The sequence below is a fragment of the Aedes aegypti genome, chromosome 2 (genome assembly GCF_002204515.2).
Source record: "Aedes aegypti strain LVP_AGWG chromosome 2, AaegL5.0 Primary Assembly, whole genome shotgun sequence".
NCBI classification, from domain to species: domain Eukaryota; kingdom Metazoa; phylum Arthropoda; class Insecta; order Diptera; family Culicidae; genus Aedes; species Aedes aegypti.
In genome coordinates, this window is record NC_035108.1 from 168,174,038 (window position 1) to 168,182,695 (window position 8,658).

Genomic DNA, 8,658 nt, shown 5'->3' on the forward strand with positions numbered 1-8,658 from the left:
TTCCGTGATTGACTAGAATAATCGTAGTTGCACAAGGAGCCAAGAGATGTAGCTTGGGAGTAGTTTTCCATCTTCAATGTACACTTTCGGGACCTCCTAACATTAAAAAAATCAATAACTGTGCCGGCCACGTCCTTACGGTTATCGAGAAAGAGAAGGAATGTTAGTGTGACATCCATTGTTACTAGAGACCGAGATCACCTCTGCATCTCAATGGTTGTCATGGGAAGGAGTTTCGTTATTGGGGAGAGATTATAGCTACATAATCAGGATTCACATTGGTAAGTGATGCGATTCATGCAACCTCATTCAAAACCTATCAGTACTCAAAAAACAACGTGAACATACGGTAAGTCGATATTTTTAGCGTTGAAATATTAAAAGTTTATTTTTTATAATGAAAAAAATCAGGTAATAAGAAAGATATGGGGCTTTTTAATGCTAATGTACAAAAATTTACTTCGACATTTACAGCGAAAAACTGTTCATATTTTGTTAAAGCATTTCATTTAGGTAATATTCTCACCGTTGTCATGATAAAAATAATTTTCGTAATGTGCAATATCATTTAAAATAAAAGCATGAAACGAGCTCACCAAATTGATCATCCATCCTTGATTGAGCAGCTATAGTTTTAATCGGCGATTTTTAAATTATTCGAAATTTGAAAAACTGGAAAATAATTGGATTTTGAGAAAGTAATCAGGAATTTTACCAGCTGTCAATTAAAAGTGTTGAAACAATCAATTTATCAATTCCGGTACTGGTAGCAGGTTTCTTTTTAGAAATTCGGTTTTTATTTTGATAGGATAGGATCTTTCTTTTTACTATATCACAATTCTTCCTTATCTTGTTTGCAGTGAATTCTGATGCAAAATTCAGTAAGTTCCAGAGTAACCTTTTGAGACTATTACGAGCCTATTCAACTGATTCTTTAAAAATAATCATCTTAAATTTATCGAGGAAAAGCCTCAGTAATCCTAGTGGCTTTCCAGAGATTCTAGATTAAATCGTTCAATACGTTCAGATACTTCTACAGGTATCTCCCCAAAAATTCTTCCAGAGATACCTCTATCAATTCCTCCAGATATTCTTCCAGCGATTTTCAAAGAATATCTTAAAAAATTTCTCCAAAAGTTGCCCTTTGAAATTTCCGAGCATTTCAACAAGGCTATCTTCAGTAATTTTCTCAGGTATTAATTTGATTTTATTTTTTTCAAACGCTATCCCAGGACTTCCTCCAGATATTTTTCCACGAATTCTTCAACTAAATTTTCCTGTAGTTACTCTAAGAGATCTTCCAAAGATTTTTACAAAATTTCTTCCAATGAAACCCGCATAGATTCATTTTCGAGTTTTTTTTTAAATAAAAATACATGTCCAGGCTTTTTGTTTCAAGAAAATCGACAAGAATGTCTACGTCATTTCATGCATGTTAACATGTTAACTCCAAAAATTCCTCGAAAGGTTATTCAAGAAAATCTTATAAGAAATTTTCAAAGAGTTCCGGAAACTTAACTTTGTGTTTCATTACTGAGTTCCTCTAGGTGTTTCTAGGAATTTCTCCAGAATTTCACCCAAGAATTACTACTGTTGTTCTTTCAAACATTTCTAACAATAAATCCCATAGAATCCTCTAAAGTGTATTTAGAATTCCATACAAGTTAATTCTGCAACATTTTTTTTGTGATTTTGTGATCCTCCGATTACTCCTACGCATTTTATAAGGGATTCCGATGTTATTCAAGGAGAGAATTCAGAAAATTCTGCAGAATATTATCCAGAGTTTCAATTGATTCGTTTTTTTTCCAATCATACTAACAATTGAACTAGAAAATAAAGTTTCCTCAAGGGTCTATGAGTTCTTCTAGTAATCACTTATTCATCAAGGTACAAATGCCTGCAAAAATTCTTGAAAGAATACTTGAACAAATCTTCCATGAGACATTTCAAAGACGTACTGTAGGAACTCTTTAAAAAATGTCCGAGTATTTCCTGAAGACATCCTTAGAGATATTCCTAGTTAAAATCTTGAAGAAGCTCTGGACGACATTTTTTTTTAAATCTTTGGAGATATTTCTGGTTAAATTTTTGAAGAAGTTTTAAAAGGGAGTCTTGAAGGATATCCTATACAAATCGATAGAAGAACCACCGGATAAAATGCTGGAGGACATTTGGCTTTCTTGAATTATATCTGATGATCTCTTGATTAATTTATGTAGCTATATTTAGCAAAAACCAGGTTGTATTGTTGAGTTTTCTAAAACAAATTTCATTGATAAATTCCTTGAAATAATTTTCGAAATAATCACGTGTTATTCCTGTTTGGCCTATTTTGTCTCATTTTCAGGCAAAAAATCAGCAAACAATTCATTATATATCAGAAATACAAGATTTAAATGTTATACAAGTCGGACTGGAATATACAAGTGTTTGATTAACTATGGTTTGAATTATCCGTGATGCTATTTTCCGGATAGAAATTAATAAATCATCCGAGGATTCAAAAGTTTTATGGTTTGTTTGTGTTTCAGATGGGAATAATATATAAAACAAATTATGTTTGTATCATTAACACGATGCAATGAAGTGATTATATTTTAAATATTTTTTTATAGATTATATGATTATAATGTTATGAATATATTTTAGAAAACAGCGTAAAGTTTATTGTAAAATATAGTCACAAACATTAGCCGTTTTCCGCCCGGGCGGGCAGAAATTAATCAGATTTTGTTTTGTCTTTTTTCATCCATCTGAAATTAGAGTATTTTTTGAACCTGGAATTATTTTGTAAAACCTGGAAATATCAGGGAATTTCATATCTGTAGACGAGTAGACACCCTGTTGTTGTTTTAACTACCAACCAGTCCAAATTATAACACATTTTGTTTGAAAAAACGCACTAACTGAGTAACCAAATTTATTACCACTCTGTTGTAATCCACTGCAGTGGACTGGTTGGGTAGGATCAAAGTCTTAAAATCCCGACGCCCAGAGAGGCAGCCACACACACCTGGGACCTAATATTACATATGACGTGAATTTCATGCTGAACAAAATACTCGATGTAAAACATAAAATGACGTAATTTGAAACACGTCATTTTTTTCTTGTCGGAAAATTACGTCACATGTAACTAAAATTTACGTCATTTAAATTGCTTCAATATGTTGGGCACATAGGGTGCAGAGCTACTTGGGCACTTCCATGGTTCACTTTGGCATGGGGGGTTTTGCTCAACCGAATTGTCTGAAACTTTGCATTTAGCTAAAATCATTTAAAACTAAAATTTGTCAACGTGAAGAATATTCTGTCTTGGAAAATAAACCCAAAAAATGAAAGACAAAAAGCAGCTTTATTCTTAAATAACTTAAATAAAGAAAATAGTTTGTATAACTTCAAAAAACAAAGAAGGGAAATGCGATGGAATCATAAAACGGCCATAAAAAACACTTTGGAAAGTAATTTTCTGTAGACAAAAATAGATTTGAGCGGTTAGTTTTTAAAAGTAAAGAAAAACTGTAAGAATATATGGAAATATGAAGAAAATAAATAATAATATGACATAAAAAAAACCCACTGCCGAAGTGAATCAAAAGTGCCAAGAATAGTATCCGGCTCCCTATGACGTAAATTTCGTTCATTTTTTTTTCTAAGTGTGTATCAACAAATAGGCCGGGAACAACGACTTTACGGTCCATCCGAAGGAAGACGTGATCTGGGAGTTTAAGTCTTAGAAAATTTCGACGGCATCGACGGGAATTGATACCCGACCGAAAGGCGGCGAAAGGCAATCGCGCTTAACAGTATACCAACGACGCTGCTTCGAAAGAAGTCCAAAAACATCGTGAAGCAGCCTAGTATAAAAGTTAAGATTTGCTCAACTGCATACTCAAAAGAACATCTCATGTTTAAAAGAAGGTGAAATTTAATAATCCAAATTAATTACTGTACAGTGTTACACTGTACAGTACACCAAGCGTAATTTAATTTTCTGAAAAATGGTACAACGACAGCTGCCATTCCAGCTTTAACTATACGTAACGTATACGTTAAATTCAAAAACTAAGCATATGTAATTCAAGCTCATTCTTTTTTTTTTTGATGAAATTGTACACAGCGATCTGGTCTGGTGTTTGTGTTCTACCACACTCAAATACAAGAACTTGCTTATGATGCTGTATTGAAATCAATTATACTATATGCTTGGATCTCGATCAAAACGATACCTCTCCAGCGATATGCTTAACCTCAGATGTGTGACATTACGTTGCTGATGTTTTTGTCATCAGCCTCGAATGCACACTTTGTGACAACGAGCCTTATTTGAAGGATTTTCTTGTGCTTCACATTGACTTCCTTGGTCTAAAAATCATGATGAAAATTTTCCACTTCTTCCAGTAAACTGAGTAAACTTTACTTGTCTTAGATCCCGATCAGTGGATTACAACAGAATCATATCACAGTTATATCAAAATTTGTTACAAATAACAAATTTTATTTTATTTCTGTTAGAAGAACTTTGAGTTGATGGAGAAAATAATAATATAATAAAAATAAAATCAGCAATAATAACAAAAGCTGTTTCAAATTTGTTTCAATTAAAAACCACAACCATTACACAATTTGTTATAAAAAAAATCTGGGGCAAATAAATTAAAAAATTTGGTTATTATTCTGTAATGGAAAATAAAAAAATTAGTCATATTTTTGTTTGATTTGAAACGTAATAACACAGACAAACAGACGTAACACTGATGAAATTTCCATCGACCACTCATTTAACGATCATTTCAAATTCGCTATGTTACAAATCTCACAACCAGAGGCGCGCGCATCTTTTTTCTTCGCGTTTGACGTTTCACACTACCGCCATCTGCCGGTCTTGTTGCACGAAACATCTTTTCGTGCAACATGCTCACTAGATGATGGTAGTGTAAACTGGGCGATGGATTTAGAAGAAATTTGTTCTAAGTGATACGTCTGTTTGTCTGCGGTAATAAGTTATATTTTTGTTTAAATTATAATTTGTTTAAGTTTGGTAAATTGTGTTATAATTTTTGTTATTTTAACTACCAACCAGCCAGAATTATAACATATTTTGTTAGAAAAAAAGCGCTACCTGAGTACTTCGTGAATATGGGAATCTGGGGCAATATGCACCCTTGCGGCAAAGCGACCCACGATGTTGTTTTAGGGTATTTGCGAAGTGATTGGGAAGGATCATCAAGAGCTGGTAGTTGGGATCCTCAACATACAAAGCAAATTGAAAATAAATGTGTCAGGTGCATTGTATCCCAGATACACTGAAACAAGCTTTGTGGTAAAAACTACCATTTTAGGGGTTACTATCAACAGAACAGCACCAACGATTTTCAACTGAAGTTAACTGAAATTAACTGTTAGTTGTACTATTAGCTAGTTCATTTAACCATAGTAAATGGTGAACATGACTAGCCAGTAATTGTAATATTCAAGTAATTATATACAATTTATACCATGTTGTAGTAAATGTTAGAATGGATGTTTCTATGGAAACACTACAACATAGTCAATAGCTTTCTTGATAGTATTTTCATGGTAAAATAAAATAATCGCGATGATTTATGTTTTTTTTTTCGTTATTTTTCCCAGGTAATCACCAAGCACTAAAATAAGCCGCACGAAAGACTGCTTACAGCATTTGACTTGCTTGCTGCCTCATGGAAGCAGTTTGATTGCATAGCTGTCATGAATCAGAAGAAGTAATGCTAGTCAAAATCTCCCTGTTGTTAATAAGCATTTCAACTGCGTGGGCAACTTTTATATCCAAGCAATCCAAATGCTGTTTACTTGCTATTCCAATGCAATGAAAGAATAGTGCAGATTTTGTGTTACTCGCTTGACTTCACTTGTTGTCCCTCTCATACTCCCGTGCAAACATTGCAAACATGATCTCCGTGACGAAAATCAGGCAGTAATATTTTTCAATGAAGCAATAATATCATGCTTCATTGAACGACGCGCGATAGATTCAACAGCTGATTTTATTGAAGTGAATGATGCAAATGATTTAGATTTTATATTCCAGATTTATCAGACATTGGTATGATTGTTTCACATAAGAAATTTCCGCAACGTATCTGCTCGTTGGTAGCTAATTGGGTGAACTTTTGAGCAGAACGTACCTTATGTAGGATATGAAATCAGAGCCTGGAACAACATCAGCTTTAGCCGAGCTTGCAGCGTGGAGCCTCACCATCGAAAATCACCAGATCATCAGTTTGAATCGCAAAAACCTAATGGAAGGCAAAAATGATTCGCACACCACAACAGACGAAAGACGAGGGGAGATGAAATATATTTTTGTTTTGTTTTGTTCCTCCTGGAGGCGTTACGTATTTTGACAGCGACAATCAACATTTCTGAAGGTGCAGCATTGGAGTAGCACGTTATTTCGCCAAAACCTGCTCTGAAGCAGCACTACCAGCAGCTATACGATTTAGGAGCATTAAATGATTTGCCTTGAAGGCGCATATAATGCTGAACGAGTACTGTTTTAGGTGCGGGCTGGTTACTTGGGTTGTTACAAACATCATGCTCTCGAAGCACTTGTCTGAATCAGTTTACGTTTCAGTGATACGACTGCCGATGAAGTTGCCACGTTATTTACTGGAACTTAGTAACTACAGCTTCTGCGTCGCCTGCGAGTCCGAACCGGCATCTAAAATAAACAACACAACAGAAGAAAAGTAATCTAAAAATGTAAAAATAAGACAATTTTTAGCCTTACCATCGATTAATTCGATATCCTCCGGATTAGTGATAATCAGCTCCACCAACTTCACCTCACAATCTTCTTTGTTATCCATTTTCGCAAGAATTTCCACAATTTTCATAGGTGTTGAAAAATGTCCGCACTGTTTTACGCCATTTGCGGCAATGAATGATAAAATGGCGGCTCGTGCGTAACAAAACACTCAGACAAATTACCACCTTGCTACAGTTGATTTGACTGTCAAGCCACTTCCCGGATAAAAAATACAATACAAAAACAATATAACGTATTGGAACAGTACCATTCAATATATTGGAAATACAATACAGTATATTGTGGAATGACAATACAATTAATGAACAGTTCACTGTATGGTATATGAGATTTTTGCAATATAATGTATGGGTGGTTAAGTATCGTAACAATACAAATCTAAATATTTTCTCATACATACATTTTGAAAATACAATACAATATATTGTTCATGTATTGTCTTGATTAGCAATTCGTGTATTGTTGTATAATACAAAAACAATTCAACGAACTGTATTTCAATTAGTGGTGAAACGTATAGAATTTGTATTTTGTATGGATTGTCCCCCAACTTACCGGATATTCGTGCCAAAAGTAGCAAAATAATTTTAACTTTATATAAGTAAAGATGTTTATCACGGTTGCATTCGTCCTTACAGCTAATGTCAAGTGACTTCTAAAAACCTACTTATTTTTACTTTTTGAATATTTTTCACCCAACATTTCTTGCTTTCTGAACTTGTTTTGTTTACTTCTTTCAGCAAAGCTACATAGAAAAAAGCAAGAGTTGTTTTACGCGAAAATAAGAATTTGACCAAAATTGTAAGGTATAAAACCAATTAAAAACAATACAGTGTTCTGTTACAATTTATTATATTGTTTTTGAATTGTATATCCAAACAAGAATAATGTTGCTTCGACATTCAATTACAACATGCTGCATTGTATGGGATCACACACAAATTACGTCACGCTCCAAGGGGGGGGGAGGGGGTCAAGCCACGCGTGACAAGCCTTACAAAATTTTCGGAGGACTAATACAAAAAGTGTGACAAATGGGGGGAGGGGGTCAAAAAAGTTGAGATTTAGCGTGACATAATTTGTGTACCATCCCTATCCAATACGTTATTTTGTACATTAATGTTTATTCCATTCACTGAATGATACGTTTTTATCCGGGTTCGGTTGAATTTTGTTGGTCACACATTCTTGATTGTACTGTGAATATGGTAAAATTTACAACAACGAACACTCAAGCAATGGTGCATGCTCAAATTTAAAACCAATGTAGCTGTTTAAACTATAAAATGTTGTCAAATTCCATGTTTGTTTTGACTGCAGTTTGTCGTTTGTTTTAACATATTTAGATGACAATAAACATTCTCAAAACAATTAAATTGCAGTTACTTTCACTGATTTTATGGTATTTCCAACGACAACCATGCGATGTAAATTTAACTACTCAAGCAACGTTCGGCTTACAATTCAATTCATTTCAGTGTGTGCTTCAGAAGAGGGTGCGAGTACTGATAGTATGGCGCAAAAAGTGATATACACGAAAAAAGGCTTTAATATATTAAGAGTGTATAGCCAGGACACACATCTGATCTAGATATTGATTTAAAACTTCAAAGTGTCAACTATAGGTGGCGCCACTGGTTTCAACATTTCACACATAGGTTAAATCCTACCTGTGGGACAAATATTGCCATTTCGTCAAATATCATATTGACCCAGTGCATTAGACAAATGTTTTATGATGAAAATTATCGTTCTCATTACAGGTTGAACCCAATCAAAATACATACTATATCATATTTACGCTAGCGGAGCCCATGAACAATGAACAATTGCGTTTTAAATCA